The following is a 17,406-nucleotide window of genomic DNA, read 5'->3' as shown; positions in this document are numbered from 1 at the left end:
CCAGGCTGAGAAGCATAAAACTGGGAGGAAAAGTTTGAAAGGTATTGGAAAGCATAATGGGCCACTGTGATGATTCATTTCTCCTACACATCTGGGTCAAGCCCAGGTGCTGGTCGGATGCCCTGATCTCAGCAGATGCTTCCACCAAAACCTCAGGGGCTTCCCACAGTCCCCAGGGAGGAGGTCTTGAAGTCCTAATGTGGCGTTGTATGTGTGGATGTTGATAAGAAAGATGAGTGCCCTGAATGCTCCAAATACAGGGACAGCTGCTGACCTGGGGACCATGAGGAACCCCATGGAGAATGTTCTGGCATAACAGACTGCAGCCTCATCTGCTGGCTCCTTTGATTTAGGGAAGAATCCTTAGCAATGCAAAGGTGGGAAATGACCCCCAAGTTAGTCACTCATTTTAGTTACTTTACTGGTCCAAGACAGGGGATCAGTAATTGGCTTTCTACTACTCACTAGCCATGTGATGTTGGGAGCAAGCCTGGCCTCAGTGTCCTCATCTGATCAACGGGCACAACAATGCCTCATACATTTATCTTGATGATGAATGAAAAGAATTCAAGCTCAAATTCACCTCAAGGTGTCTGTCTTGGTAATTTCCTCTGGTTGGTACAGTCCATCCTGAGATTTTGATGGCTGATAATTGCACCCTTCAGATTCAGGGAGCCCACCCTGCCTGCTCACACAACTGCTTCCTGAGTGCCATCATCACACCCCCCTGTTTGTTTTTTTTTTTTTTAAGATGGAGTCTTGCTTGTTGCCCAGCCTGGAGTGCAGTGGCGTGATCATGGCTCACTGCAGCCTCCACCTCTGGGGCTCAAGCAATCCTCCCACCTCAGCCTCATGAGTAGCTGAGACTACAGGTGTGCACCACTACGCCTGGCTAATTTTTGTATTTTTAGTAAAGTTGGGGTTTCACCATGTTGGCCAGGCTTGGGGTTTCACCATGTTGGCCAGAGTTGGTCTTGAACTCCTGGCCTCAAGTGATCCTTCTGCCTCAGCTTCCCAAAGTGCTGGGATTACAGGCATGAGCCACTGTACCTGGCCAACGACCCTCTGTTTTACGCACCTTTTAGTACTTACCACTATCTGAAATGATCTTGTGGACTTCCATGTTCATTGTTCCCATTGACGACCTGATGACAGCACATATAGCAAAGGGCCTGAAAAATAGTAGCTGCTCAGTTAGTCTTGTTTGAATGGATAAGCAACTGGAGAGGTGGATGCAGGGTCTGCTGCCAGTAGGCATGATGTGAATATGCATTCTCTTTCATCCTTTCATCTGAGGACTCCCAGAGAATCTGATGGGTTCGGGCTTAAATTAATTGGAAATAACTTTTCATTTTCCAGGTAATTCCTCCAGTCTCTATTTCAGAGGTTACACACTGGCGGCATGCATGCCATATGTGGTTCTCTAATATATTCTGATGGATGGCATGGTGTTTCCAACCATTTGAGACAACTTCTATAAATCAGGATATTTCATATTTAAAAGAATCTTACTTTCAGATATTTTCAGAAACAAAAAGGGAGATCCAGCAAAGCCAGGCCTGCATTTCTGCTGGCAAGGAGGGACTGGCACTGAGTAGCCACCCTCTGGGGTCAGGTGGACCAGTCCCTGACTGGACTACCACTGCTCCCATTGCTCCTTCAACGAACCCCCGTCCAGTCCACCGGTTCCCATGACCTGCCTGGTCTCTGCACGCGTTTGTGTCCCCTGATCTATTCTTTTCTGGTTCTGCTGAATGGGTCAGGGCTGACCCCACGGTTTCCTCCTGCTGTTCAGCTACTCTCGCAAGAATTCATGGCCCTGAGCTCAGCTCCAAAGCCCTTTTGCTTTCAACTCCCACCCCATCGCTTGCCCTTGGTGTACGGATTTTAAAACACGCGCAATTGATTTGCACAGAATGGGATGATTAATTAGAAACGAAGACTCGCTGTGGGAGAGCCTCAGAGGCCGTTTTGATCTCTATGCTTCTTGAATTTCCTTGCCTTTGTTCTGGCCCCAGATGGGGAACTTGTTAGGCAGTGGGGGCTGCTGGGCACAGACGGTTTGCTATTTTTGAAAACCCCCGACCCAGCATCCCCCTCCCCAGCCCTTCTCTTTCTTCTTGAGCTATGCCCCATGTTCTGAAGGTGTGTGCTGGGAGCTGTCATGGGGATACAATCCCACACCTGGCAGGCTGCGAGGGTGCATTTCCTTCTTTCCCTAAACTTAAGAAAAAAATCATCTCCAGACAATGCTCAGCCTTGTCAGAGTGGTAGAGATGTGGTGGGGAAAAGTAGCCTGGATCTGAGAGATTTCCTTTAGAATCAGTTGCCACCCAGGTGTGGTTCTCAGTCCAGCGGTATCTCAGGTATCTGGGGAAGCTTGCTAGGAATGCAGACTCTTGAGCTCCAACCCAGACCTACTGACACAGAATCTGCACTGAGGCTCCCCAGGCAATTGGTGTGACCAGAGCAATTTTCATCTTTATCTTGGTTCTAGTGCATACTTTGAAAGTGGGTGCAGTCTTCCACACTGTTGTTAAACCATAGTGGGATCCGATTCTCACAAATCTCCTCTTCACCCCCAGCCCAGTGCCTGGCACACAGTAAGTGCTCAGTGTGTCATTGTAGATTTGCATCCACCACAGAGGTCAGGTTCCTTATGTGGTTCTCAGCCTTGGCTGCACATTGGATTCTCTGGGGAGCTTTATACATTACTGACCCCTGGGCTCCACCCCCAAGAGATTCTAACTAACTTGGTTTGGGTGTGACCTGGGCTTGGAGATTTTGAAAGCTCCCTAGGGAATCAAAAGTGCAGCCAGGGTCAAGAACAACTGTTTGTATATATTTTTAAAATGTTGGTGCATCTGATGAAAGTTCTGAGTGGTCACAATCTTTCTTTAAAATCCCATGGGAGTGGGGGCGATGAGGAAACCCACTCAGCATCCCAATGTTTTTCCTCAGTGTTGGGATCAGATAGCTGTTTTCTTACTGAAGAACAGATACCATTATTGGATTGCCTTTAAGCTTCAAGACAAATGAAATGCATATCTTGGAATCCAAGAGTCACACTCCCAGGGCGAGATGCTCACCTTGTGGGCTGCTCGTGGGATGCGAGGCCACACCCACACACGGAAGCACCTGCCTTTTCACATCCCTCAACTCTCCCACTTTCCTTCATTCATTCCTATTCTTTCTTCAGATCTCAGCCTGATGCTCACTTCCTCCAGGAAGCCTCCCCTGACCACCCACCCCTGGGTGGCAGGTTCCTTTGTTAAATGTGTTCAAAGAATGGGGCTGTTTTCAGAGCCTAGTTGGCAGTTAGACACTCATGCATGGGAGGCTGGGGTGGAAGTCGGGGACCCCACCCTGGACTGGAAACTTGCTAGGGGCAGTTGTCAGGCCTGTGTGGCCCTTCATGGTATTCCAGCGTATCTAGCAGGGACCTAGTAAAAATTGCAATGAATGACTGAATGAGTGAGTGAATGAATGAATCATTGAAGTTTTTGAGGGTGTTGGGGGAAGGGTTCTTCCTTTCCACACAACCTCTATGTAGATGTGGTTTATCCAATTACCATGAGCTATTCAGCCAGCCCTGCAGTGTGCAGTGAGGCATAGCTGTATTTCTTAGGTCTATAATTTTCCAATAATTAGACTTTCAGGCACATATGTCTTGTGGTTCGAATATGATTCTGTTATACCTCTGTTGCTAAAGTAACTGCTATGTAAGCCTTCAAAAATTTGCTTTAATAGTGATGGGCTATAGCAGATTTGTGCTATTTAGGTAACTTGCAATCTACCTTCAGGACAATATAATTACATGGCTGGGTTAGTTTTAATTTCATGGGACAGCATTTCTCAAGCTTCAGCCATCCCAATGCCACCTTTTTTATTTTTGCCCTGCTTGTATACCATTTCTATGGTGTCATGAATTTAATATTGTCCTTTAAATCTACTCATTAAAAATGCCAGTGAATGTATTCATTAAAAATATCAGTAAATGTAGCTCAAAAGGGAAATTTATATGACCACAGTAAATAGAAAACCAATATCAATTTCCTCAAATAGAAAGTGACCATAAAATACCACCGCTACATAAACAATGAAAATAAAACACGGTTATTAATGTTTGGTTGATACTGTTGCCTGCCCAAGGCTTTGAGCCTGAGGCCTGCTCTTTCTTTGTTAAAAAGGGAGATTGGCTACTGTTGAAGAAGGTGTTAAAAACCCGGTAGCATCAAATTGAGACCTTCCCTGGTATAATTAGAAAGATGGAAAAAGAATTGAAAAAGCAAGTTTCTCATGTTGTGATTCAGTATTTATTTAGTGTCTTGTCTATGTTATAGGCTATTGTTTTATAATACAAATTGATTTGTCTGAGCTCATAGCTTGCTCTTATAAAATCAATAGCAAGTTTTATGTTTTGGCATCAAGTTTATTGCAATTTATTTTGCTTTTCTCCAGTTATTTTTTATAGCCAGATCAAAAGGTTGGAGATCAGATGGAGACTTCCAGACCCACCCTATTTTGAAGTCCTTTGTTCTGCCTGGACTGTGAAGTTAAGAACCACCGACAAATCACAGGTGCCTTTGAAGTGTAACTGATCAGGGTCAGAACCCTGGCCTTACCACATTTGCTCCCTGATCTGGCACAAAGCACTTCACTTCTTTAAGGCTACATTTTCTATGCTGTAAAATGTGAATGGTAGTATCAGCCTCACGGGGTTGATGTAAGGCCTGTAAGAAATTGTTGCATGTGAATCCCCTCTCACATGGCAGGTGGTCCTTAATTGGTGGTCACTGTGGATCCTATGAGCTCTGAGCGAGCAGGGCAGTGTCTGTCTGATTTGCTGCACAGCACTAGGGCCTGGCAATTGGTCCGCGCTCAATACATATCATCACATTTGAGGCAGAGGTACAGAGGGTGGGGAATAATGTCTGCTAATGCTGCCTTCTTAAGAATGTCTTCTCCAATTAGGTGGGTGGAAAAGAGGCATGTGTCAATTTAGAGACTGCCTTTTGGGGCAGAATGGTTCTTGAGATTCCTGGGGGACAAGGGCTGTGCTGGGCAGTCAATATGAGGGGCTCCCTTCTCTTTTTTACATGAATGGTGGAAACGAGGACAGCAGATGTAAATCCACAGAATCGTAAACCATCAGAAGGACCCAATTCCCTTGTTTAATAGAGGGGAAATCTGAGGCATGGAGAGAGGAAGTGACTTGACTACGGTCATCAGCTGGTTGGAAGCAAATCAGAGGCTTGAACCCATGTCTTTTAATGTCCAGTCCAGAGCTCTGTCCCCCATGTCATGACCAGCCCTTAAGTGCCTCCTCTAGTTGTTGTCATATAATGATCATCTGCTTTTTTTTTTTTTTTTCTTCAGAATATTGCAAAGGCTCTGGCTTTATTCCTCTCTGAGAATAAATCCACTTTCTCTATCAGCACCTGCAGAAAGCAGGGAATGCTGGAAGCTTCCCTGTGTGCACACATGTCCCGCATAGGGCTCAGTTGTGATGTCTGGGGCATGAGGTCAGGGTGTGTGCATCACAGTGCGGGCTGTACCAAGTGGTCTCCAGAAGAACATTGCCTGATGTTTCCCTCTGGGACCTCAATTGTTGAACCAAACAATGTTTATTCTTTAATATTATGAAACATTCATTAAGACTATGGGAAAGGAAAAAAGTATCAAGAAGAAGAAGAAAAAACCAATTGTAATCCCACTACTCAGATAGAGATAACCACTGCTAATATCTTGGCACATTGCCTTCCAGTCATTTTTCTCTACACACACACACACACAGACACACATACACACACACACACACACACACGCAAGCTTTATACATGCTTTATTTTTCTTTTTTTCCTAGAGCACAAATTTTATTCATGAATTTGGAAAAAAAATTATTTTTATATTAAAATTAACATGGCCACATTTTGAAATAGAAGGAAAAATGTGCCCAAATTTTGTAAAAGAAATTATGAGGCTTCACTGAAAAATGCATTAGTATCTTGGGCTTCACCAGAGACCTGCAGAGCTATACATTCATTCATTTGGTAGGTAGGTGGGAGGAGTATTTCTCTGTCTCTCTAACTGATATGGTTTGGATGTTGGTCCCCTCCAAATCTCAAGTTGAAATGTGACTTCCAGTGTTGAGGTGAGACCTAGTGGGAGGTGTTTGGGTCATGGAAGCAGATCCCTCATGAATGGCTTGATGCTGTCCTTGGGGTAAAGAGTGAATTCTCACTATTAGTTCTTGTGAGAGCTGGTTGTTTGAAAGTGTGGCATCTCTCCCTTCTCTCTCACTTCTTCTCTTGCTATGTGACATACTAGCTCCCCTTCCTTTCTGCCATGACTAAAAGCTTCCTGAGGCCTTACCAGAAGCTGGGCAGATGCTGCACCTTGCTTCCTGTGTAGCCTGCAGAACCATGAGCCAAATAAACCTCTTTTCTTTATACATTACCCAACCTCAGGTATTCCTTTATAGCAACACAAAATGGACTGACACAATCACCAGGCACCATGTACTTAATATGTACGATGTAAATATACAATGTAATATAGGTTTAACATATATTATATAGTTATATTTTTAACATACATATACTTCTATATAACATATTAAATTATACTAAATGATAATACATAATAGTTTTATTTATATACAGTTCACATGCTATACAATTCGTCCATTTAAAGTGTACATTTCAATGGTTTTTAGTATGTTCACACAATTGTGCAACCACTACCACAATCAACTTTAGAACATTTCTTTGCCTCAAAAAACTTCCAAATGAAACCCTGTATGCGACTGGACACAGTAGCTCACACCTGTAATCCCAGCACTTTCAGAGACCAAGGTGGGTGAATCACTTGAGGTCAGGAGTTTGAGACCAACCTGGCCCATATGGTGAAACTCCAGCTCTACTAAAAATCCATAAAAAATTAGCTGGGCGTGTTGGTGCATGCCTGTAATCCCAGCTACTCAGGAGGCTGAGACAGGAGAATCACTTGAATCCAGGAGGTAGAGGTTGCCGTGAGCCAAGATAGCACCACTGCACTGCAGCCTGGGTGATAGAGCAAGACCCTGTCTCTAAACAAGAAGAAGAAAAAACCCTGTATGCATTGCAGCCACTCCCCATTTCTCTCCAATCTCCCTCCCACAGTCCAAGGCAACCACTAATCTACTTTCTGTCTCTATAAACTTGCCTGTTCCTGACATTTCATATAAACGGAATCATGCAACATGTGGCCTTTGTGTCTGGCTTTCTTCATTTAATGTAATATTTTCAAGGTTCATCCATGTTGTAGCAAGGATCAGTACTTCAGTCCTATTCTGTTGGAATAAATTCCATTGTGTGCATATAGCACATTTTGTTTAACCTTTCATTAGTTGATAGACATTTGGGTCGTTTCTACTTTTTGCCTATTATGAAGGATGCTGCTATAAACATTGATGTACAAGGTTTTGTGTGGATATATAGTTTCATTTTCCCCAGGAATGGAATTGCTGGGTCATAAGGTAACTCTTTGGTTTTTCTAAGAAACTACCATACTGTTTTCCAAGGTGGCTGCACAATTTTACATTCCCTCTAGCAGAGTACGAGGATTCTGATTTCATCACGTTCTCTCCAAACTTTATAAAGTTCCTTGGGGAGCCTGCTTCAACAAACAGGGCACTAAATGGCAATTCTGCAAACACTCGCTTGCTGACAAGTAGGCACCCTTCAACATCAGTCACCACTCATTCTTGTTTGCACCATTAATTTACTTCTTTTTTACCTTAGTGACCAAAGATATTCTGACAAGAGTTCATTCAAGTGACCCTAAAATTCCAGATTAGTGGAGTTTGACCATCCAGGAAATCTCCTATCAGGCTGTTTGCTGCTTTCAGCTGTCATCAGTTGATTGATTCATTCATTCATTCAGCAAACATTCTGTGAGCACCTATCATGTGCCAGCCATAGTGCCAGGCATTAGGTGCACGAATATGAATCAGACTTGTGGTTTTATGCTTATAACCACCTAAGGTTGTGGGATCCTTTTGAGAATCTGATGAAAATTTTGGACCTCCTCCCCAGAAAATCTTGTGCCCACACAGATATATGTGCATGATTTTATGTGTGTACGGCCTCCTTGAAGATGATCAATAGATTTCTTAGGGAGTCTTCTTGAAGGTCATCCAAAGATTTCCAGGTTCAGAGTCATTGTTATATTCCAATAAATGGACAAAAAATATGGTGTCTTATTTGTGTCATTATTATTATACAATACCTTGAAGTTTGATTTCTAATCAAAGATTTTCTTCCTCCTACTGCAGGATTTGTGGACTTTGGTATTTGGACATGGGTGCCTAGGCTGTATGCATGGGATATTTGGGGTGCTGCGGCTTCAGCAGGCCGCTCTACAGGCATGCTCCCTGCCCTCATGAAGCCTGCAATCTGGGGATGGACTCCTGTTCACACCTGACCTAGGCTCTCTCAGAAATAGTTGATGGATCTCACGAGATCATCTGAGCTCTAGCTTTCATCAACGGTGTGCCAGGGCTGGGCGCAGTGGTGCATGCGTGTCATCCCAGTGCTTTGGGAGGCTGAAACGGAAAGATCGCTTGAGACCTGGAGTTTGAGACCAGCCTGGGCAACATGGCTAGACCCCGTCTCTAAAAAAAAGAATTTGATTTTTTAAAAAATCAAAAATAAATAAATAAAATAAATAAAAACAAAGAAATAAAAAACAAAAACAGTGGGCCAGGAAGAATCAAGGATGAGATGAGCACAAGAGAGGCATGCAGGCTGTGGGGGCCTCGTGGTGTCAGCATGCCTGGATCACACCAGCCTTGGGAACCTCCAGTGAAGACGGGTGTTGCAGGTTACTGAGTTCAGTCTGGTCTTTTAGATGACATCAGGGCCCAATTAAGGGTTTAGGAGCAAATACACCTCGACTGGTGGAAACCAAGGGGGGACATCTGTGGGCATGGAACAAAGCCAGCGAGTGTGGCCACAAATACCTTCAACATCTGGAAGGTCTATGATGACATTTTGTGGTGTTTGCTACATCACACAACCAAAATCCCATTAAACCAAGGAGAAAGAGCAGATGCTCTCACCTGTGTCCTGAAGGAGTGCATCTGAGCAGATGTAGGAACCTTTCTGGGGTGATTTCTGCGGTGAGTGATTCAAAGGTTTATTTTGCTGAATGCTAGGTAACTTCTTGGGGCTCCCATTTCCTTTCTCCTCAACATCACACAAAAGGAATGTGGAAATGTATGGACCAGGAGGCAGCCAGCTGCTGCAGAGCAGGCACTAAAGCAGCACAAAACAAAACCTTATTTATGGACTGTGGGTGTCTTGGAGTGGACTGAGGACAGGTAAGCCTGGGAAAATGGAGGCAGGTGTTGATTTTAGCATGGGCCAGCTCCTCAGATGCTTATGTTCCTGTGATTATGGGCTTCTCACTGGTCACAGGCTCCTTTGAAAAGCTCTGGACTCTTTCCCCATATACTATGGTAAACAATTTGAGGAGAGGTTTGAATCATTGCGGGACAATCATGGGTCACTGGTAGTCCCTAGAAAGCAAACCTTGCTTTGTGTAATCCACTGAAGGAGCTGAAATGTGGTGTGTATTGCAATTATTGCTTTATTGAAGAAGCTTGTAATAATCAAAATGAAGTGTTGGCAAACCTTTTCTTAAAGGAGCAGAGGGTAAATATTTGAGGTTTTTGTGAACCATACAGTCTGTTGTTGCAACTTCTCAGCCCACCGTTGCAGTGTGGAAACGGCCACAGACATTGCATAAATGAATGGGCATGGTTGTGGGTTCCAATAAAACTTCCCTTACAAGAACAGGCAGTGGGCCAAATCTGGCTCTTGGGCTATAGTTTTCCTACCCCTGATAATATTATAATAGTTTTTAGGAATGAACACTCACCATGAGCCAGGAGCTGAGCTGTGTGTTTATGGTATTATCCCCATTTCACAGACGAGGAATCAGTTTCAGAGAGGTTTCAAAACTTGCCCAAGGACACGCCGCTAGTAATTGATGGAGCAGAGATTCTGATTTCATTGCTTTTTTCCTGAGAAATGGTTACAAAAAGTATTACGAAGGATGGGAGGTTAGAGACATAACGATATTGTTATTAAATTAATATAAGTATCAACTAATAATACATAAGAACATTTCTCGAGAGTCTTCTGTGTGCTGAGAACTATGCTATGTGCCTCCTACAGTGCTAGTGTCTGAATGTTGTGTGTCCCTCCAAAAATTCATGTGTTCAAATCCTTACTCCCAAGGTGAGCGTATTAGGAGGTGAGGACTTTTGGGAGGTAATTGTGTTGTCTTGATTAGGATTAGTGCCCTCACAAGAGACCCCAGAGAGGACCTCCCCAACTCTGACCTGAAGTTACAGTGAAAAGATGGCTATGAGGAAGGGCCCTCACCAGTGCCTTGACCTTGGACTTCCCAGCCTCTAGAACTGTGAGCAATAAATGTTTGTTGTTTATAAGCAACTCAGTTATGATATTTTGTTATAGCAGCCCAAATGGGTGAAGGCATACTGATTAACACAAATCATCCCCACCACAACCTGCTATTACTCTTATTACCCATCAGGGAACTGAGGCACAGAGAGGTTAAGTCACTTGCCTTAGGTCACACAGCTGGCAAATATAAAGGCAGGATTCAAACCTACACTGTGCCCTCTACCGCCCCCAGTTGCTATTTTGAAACCCACACAGGTTACAATAATATCCCATTTATCATCTGATAGGGCTTGGGCCTTGACCAATAACAATGTAGCCCTACATGAGGATCCTGGGCTCCCAGCTAACAAGTGATACCCCTTTATTTCCTGGATCATGGGTTGGTCCTAGGAGACGATTCTGTTTAACCAACTGATCAGGAAATATTTTAATATTTACAGAACTGGTACAACTCTCCTAGCTGTGCCGCTATAAGGTGAGGGCTTTCTAAGGAGGCCAGCCTGGGTGGTGGGGTGTGTGGATGAGCAGAGCAGGAGGCCCAGGTGGTGACCAGAATTCCCTGGGCGTCAGGTTCCTAGTGCAGATGCCAGTGAGGGATCTGAGGCCTGGGACCCCTGAGCAAATAAACTCAGTCCCTGAGCCTCACCCACCCAGGCCCAGGGCCAGCGCCCCCACTCCTCCCATCTCTCTGCAGAGGCGGCAGCCTGAGTCCTGAGTCAGAGGCTCCCACAGGAAAATAAACTTTCTGTACTAAGAGGGGGAGGGGGAGGCTTACTTTTCAAAAATAGGAAAGGCAGCCCCGTTGCTATGACGAATTCCTCGTGTTGCTCCGTGTTTTTGAAATTTTTTTATTTTTTTTTATGACCCACATAAAAAGGTACATACAGCCTCGTTGTAAAAATACATGGAAAAACCTCCATCTTATGCCTGATTCAAGTGAGGATCAAGGAGATGTGAGGCAAGGAGAGCTTGTTTTAAAGCCTTTGAAGGCTCTGGGATCTCTGACATTTGGGGGCCCCACCCCACATCATGGTGAACCTCAAAATGTGTGTTTCTTATAAAAATATCTGGAAAGGTTTTAAAATAGTTCATACAATCTGGGATTTTATGAAAAATAAATTATTCATCGTGTTCTCGTGACTTGTGCTCTTCTATTTCCAACGACAGGAGGACCGTGGAGGTGCAGCTGATTCACTCATGTGAATCAATTAATTGCAGACGTCGAACCAGACGTTTATTAATTTTAATGTCGCAGTTTCCTTTTGGTGTTCTAGGGCCAACTCACTTACTATTACAGGTTTCAAATATCTCTTCAGGCCCTTAACAAGCTGGTGGGCTCCAGGTTCTGGGCCCTGAGTGTGGGGCCATGGGGGCAGGGCCAGGGTCAGGAGCACCAAGCAACTCCTGGGGCCTCAGTTTACCCATATGCAAAATGGGAGTGTTTCAGGATAAAATATGTAGAAAGTTGAAGATAGAGAGGGAGAAAGAGGAAGGAGAAAGAGGATATAATGGTGAAATCGATGGGATAAAATACAAATAATTGGCAAATTATTTATATTTATAGATAAATATAAACTTACCAAGTTATTTATCTTTACAAAATATATTTATATTTATATATATTTATATTTACAAAATATAAATAATTTGGTAAATTGGTAAATATAAACTTAAGAAGTTCTTAAGTTTATATATATCCTGAGTTGCCAATTATTTATATTTTAATAAATAAATATAAATTTAAAATAGTTTAATAAATATAAATTTAAAATAGCTTATTAAATAAAATATTTAAAATATTCTAATACATAAAATATGTATTTAAAATACTTTAATAAATATTATTTTAAATACTTCGATAAATATATTTTAATAAATATAAACTCCCTATAATGGAGTTTCTTGTACTATTCTTGCCACTGTTTTGTAAGTTTGAAATTAGTAAAAATGGAAAGTCCTCCCCCACACCCCAGGTAGGGGTGGGAATAGGGGGTGTCGGATTAATTGGGAGACTTTGAGTTGCGCTCAGATGAAGCGTGGGAGGACTCCAGGGGACCCAGCACGTCCAAAGAGGTGGTTCCACGGTCCCCGTCTTTCTTAACTAAGCAGGTCCATTTCTGTATGCCTTGTATTTGGAGCTCCATGTGGATTCTTCGGGGAAAAAGGGGTCCTTTAGAAAGAAAGCCAGAGCCTGCTGGCTGCAGCGGTGCCCCAGGGCTTGGGTCTAAGGATTTTGATATGGTTTGGCTCTGTGTCCCCACCCAAATCCCATGTCGAATTGCAATTCCCAATGTTGGAGGAGAGACCTGGTGGGCGGTGATTGGATCACAGGGGAAAACTTCCCCCATGCTGTTCTCATGGTAGTGAGTGAGTCCTCACAAGATCTGATGGTTTCAAAGTGTATGGCATGTCCCCCGTCACGCTCGCTCTCTCTCCTGCACCACCATGTGAAAAAGGTGCTTATTCCCCTTCTCCTTCCGCCATGATTGTAAGTTTCCTGAGGCCTCCCAGTCATGATTCCTGTACAGCCCATGGAACTGTGAGTCAATTATACCTCTTTTCTTCATCAATTGCCCAGTCTCAGGTAGTTCTTTATGGCAGTGTGAGAATGGACTAGTACAGACCTGAAGAGTCTGAGTCTAGCCATCTCGGAGGCTGTGGGTTTGCCTAACAGAGGCAAGAAAAGAAACCAAGTGAATGATTATAGATTGGTGGGTGGGGCTGGGGATGGGAGGAGAAAGAGGGAGGACAAAGAAGGGGCTGAGGTGGTGAGTCCAACCTTCTGACTGCTCCCTTGCCTGCCAGCACTCAGTAGGTGTCAGGCACTGCTCAAAGGACTTTACAAGTACTAAGACCTTTCCTTTTCACAGTACCCTGCCCAGCAGGAATTATTACTATCTCCAAGTTACAGAGGATGAAACTGAGGCTCAGAGAGGTGAAGTCACTTTCCCAAGGTTACACAGCCAGTGAGTAGACATGGCTTTACTTCCTCCCTGTTAAAAACAAGGCAAGAACAGGCACTTTGGTGAATGCTGCAAGACCAGGCTCAGAGGGAGAGGTGGGGAATAGGGGTGTGGGAGATGGTCTTCCAGAAACAACCCACAGATATATGGCAACACTCTGTACTAAGTGCTTACTCTGCGCTCTGTGCGGTACATGCCACATGCATCATTCCAGAGAATCCTCCCAACCAGTCCTCTAGTCCTCTGAGGTCAGGATTACCATCTCCATTTTGCAAAAGAGGCAAGGGAAGCCCAGAGAGGGGAAGTGACTTGCCCAAGGTCACACAGCAAGAAAGTTGCAGGGCTTAGGTTTGAACTCAGATCTTTCTGACCTCAAAAGGTTGTGTTCTTGTCCACTAGGCTGACTTCCCTAAAATGCAGTGGCTTTGGTGCTTCTTGTCCATTTCCAGTAGCTCATATTAACAGCTGGCCCTGGGGAGGGAGGCAAGAGAGTAGGGATGGCTCAAGTCATCAAACACTTCTGGTATGACTGTTAGGTCCCGTGTCAGGGCCAGGGTGATGGCAGTCCAGGGGGCAGAGACAGATGTGCACATGGTGAAGTGAAAAAGCAGTATGATTTGAGAAAGCATGAATGTGTTGGTCAAGTACAGATCTGCTTAGCAGAAGGGATGATCAATGTTCCCAGGTAGATGGGAAGAGAAGGGACAATCCTGGAAGGCTGCCTGGTGGAGAGGACATCTGAGCTAGATTTTGAAAGATGACCAGGAGGTTACTGGGTGGCTGGGCACATGGTAGTGAGAGGGTATTTCTGGCCAAAGGGGCAGTTCTAACAAAGATGTGGAGTCTTTAAATTGCATGATAGGTTCAGAGTAGGAGGGGAAGAGGTAGGCCATGCAACTGGGGGGATGGCCAGGGGCGAGGCCGCCAGAAGCCCCGGGATCTGTGTGTGTGTGAAATGGGGGCTGGTGGAGTTCTCTGGGAATTGGGAGATTAGATCAGCTGCTCAGGACTTGCTGTGTGACTTTGGGCAGTCACTAACCTTCTCTGGGCCTCCATTCCCCATGTCTCTCCCCACTGTATCTCTCTCGCCCCTCAAAAATGGAAGCTTTCCCAGAACGAAGCTACGTGCAGTTGGACATCACCTGAGTGTTGGGGGGTCTCACCAGCTCTGACCTCCTCCCATCCCTATCTGGGGTCCAGGAAAAATGCTCTAGAACAACCTTGCCCAGCTCTCCCACCCCTCCCAGGCGTCCAGGGTGGTCCCACCACCCCCAGAGTGGAAAGCTGCCTTTTTCAGAAGGGGCTGGGTAGGTGGGGTCCCCAGGGCTCACCAGGGAGCAGTGGGCCTTGCCCACCTCCATCAGAAAAATCCCTCTGCTGGCCTTAGAGTTGGGGCCTCCTGACTCCCCATCCCCACTGGAGACTGTTAACCCTTCAGTGCTATTAACCCTTTCCAGCTTGGACAAAAGTCTGGGGGCCTGGATGCTCATCTAATGGACAGAATAGACTAGGCTGCCAGTTTTTTCCTTCTGTTTCTCTTTCTCAGTTCCAAAACCTCAACTTCACAATTGTCGATCTTTCCACTTCAGTCTCCAAGTCCTCAAGAAACTCCCCCTCCTTCCCCCTCCTTCTCTGAGCCTGGTCTGCAGGACAGAAGTAACTCTCATAGTTCCTCAAACACACACTTCTCGGACATGAATCCTGTTTCCAATAAAATGTTTGTATGGGGGCATAGCACATGTCTGGTGACAGCTCAAGGCTCCACTTTCCTGTCTTGGTAACTCTGCGGTCCTCTCCGTGGTTAAGAACTAGAATTCAGCCTTCAGGAAGGCTTCCCTGGGTCCTTGGCCTAGCTGGCCTGAACTGGTTGCTGACTTTGGCCATTCATTTATTCATTCATTTAACATACACGTGTATTGAGCAGCTTCTTTATCACTGGTCCCAGTCCCTGTCCCCCTGGAGCTTTAGGAGTGGATTGAGAAAATATACATTGCACACATCATCATGGCATTATGGTTGAGGATGGTGCTGCAGTACAAGTCAGGGTGCCATGAGAGGTTGGGAGAAAGTGACATTTCAGCTGACCTCTGAAGGTCCTGATCCCCTTAAGTTTCTTTCCAGCTGTGCCATCCCTTTAGTTTTTCTCCATCTTGGGAGATGAGGTTGGCATGAGCCAGGTTACGGGGGATTTTGATAGACCAGAATCAAGACACTGTAATAGGGAGCCATGGAATGTTGTTGAGCAGTGGAGTGACACAGAACAAAATGGAATGTCAGGATGGCCAGTTTTGCAGTGTCCCAAGACACAATTGAGGGCCTGCATTTGGAAATGTGGCCTTTTTCCCCCTCATAAAACCCACCTCCTGCACAAGGTATGTGGCCTTTTTAATGCTCAATAGAAGGGGGTGGAAATCCAATATTTACTACATGACAGTTGTGCTAGACTCTTTTCTAAGCAGGTTATGTGTATCAACTCTAATTTTCCCAACAACCTCCTGAGGTAGAGACTCTATTACTCCCATTTGCTGAGATTCAGAGAGGTTAGGAAATTGCACAAAGTCACACAGCTAGCAAGTGGAGCAGAGACTCAAACCCAGATCTGTCTGCCCCCAAGCCCAGTGTTCTGGTCTTCTTTGAAATAGCTCTTGTATTAGATTTCTAAATGCTGCTATAATAAATCACCACAAACTTAGTGGCTTAAAATAATACAGATCTGTATCCTTACAGTTCTGGAGCTCAGAAGTCCAAAATGAGACTCATGGGCTAAAATCAAAGTTTTCGTGGGGCTGGTTCCTCTTGGAGGCTGCAGGGGAGAATCTGTTCTTTGCCTCTTCTGGCGTCTGCGGGCTGCCCACACTCCTTGGCTTGTGGCCACATCACTAAATCTCTGCTTCCTTCATCACCCCACTGCCTTCTCCCTGCTCTGATCTCCTGCCTTACTCTTATTAGGACTCGCGTTAGGATACTGGGCTTGCCTGGATGATCCAGGCTAATCTCCCCATCTCAAGATCTGTAATTTAATCACATTGCAAAATCCCTTCCCTTTTACCACCTAAGGTAACATAGGTAACATATTCTCAGGTTCTGGGGATTGGGATGTGGGTATCTTGGCGGATCATTATTCTGCCTGTCACAGACTTCCAGCCTATTTTGCCCTCTGCTCCTTTAAAGGCTGCTTCCATCTTCAGGACATGTTAATTGCCTGAGAATCTTTTATTTTTATTTTTATTATTATTTTTTAAGACAGAGTCTTGCGTGGTGGCCCAGGCTGGAGTGCAATGGTGCCATCTTGTCTCCCTGCAACCTCCACCTCCTGGGTTCAAGCAATTCTTGTGCCTCAGCCTCCCAAGAAGCTGGGATTACAGGCATGTGCTGCCATGCCCTGCTAATTATTTTTTTTAGTAGAGATAGGGTTTTACCATGTTGGCCAGGCTGGTCTTGAACTCCTAGTCTCAAGCAATTGTCCTGCCTTGGCTTCCCAAAATGCTGGGATTATAAGCATGAGCACCATGCCTAGCCTGCCTGAGAATCTTTCCTGGTAATTAAGGGGTTCTTAGAAATCATCATATCTCATTTAAAATGGGGAGTTTCACTGGGCATGGTGGCTCACCCCTGTGTCCCAGCACTTTGGGAGGCCAAGGCCAAGGATCGCTTGAGGTCAGGAGTTCGAGACCAGCCTGGCCAACATGGCGAAGCCCCGTCTGTACTAAAAATACAAAACTTACCAGGTATGATGGTGCACACCTATAGTCCCAGTCACTTGGGAGGCTGAGGTGAGAGAATCGCTTGAACCCAGGAGGCTGAGCTTGCAGTGATCCCAGATCTTGCTACTGCAAGATCTTGCTACAGCCTGGGCAACAGAGTGAGGGAGATTCTGTCTCAAAAGAATTCTTTAAAAAAGTAAATAAATAAATAAAATGAATTCTCCAGCAGGCCAGCTTTCTGAGCATGGGGTATGGCTGTCTTGT

This window comes from Mandrillus leucophaeus, unplaced genomic scaffold (assembly GCF_000951045.1).
Source record: "Mandrillus leucophaeus isolate KB7577 unplaced genomic scaffold, Mleu.le_1.0 Scaffold157, whole genome shotgun sequence".
Taxonomy (NCBI): domain Eukaryota; kingdom Metazoa; phylum Chordata; class Mammalia; order Primates; family Cercopithecidae; genus Mandrillus; species Mandrillus leucophaeus.
This window is presented reverse-complemented; position numbering follows the sequence as displayed.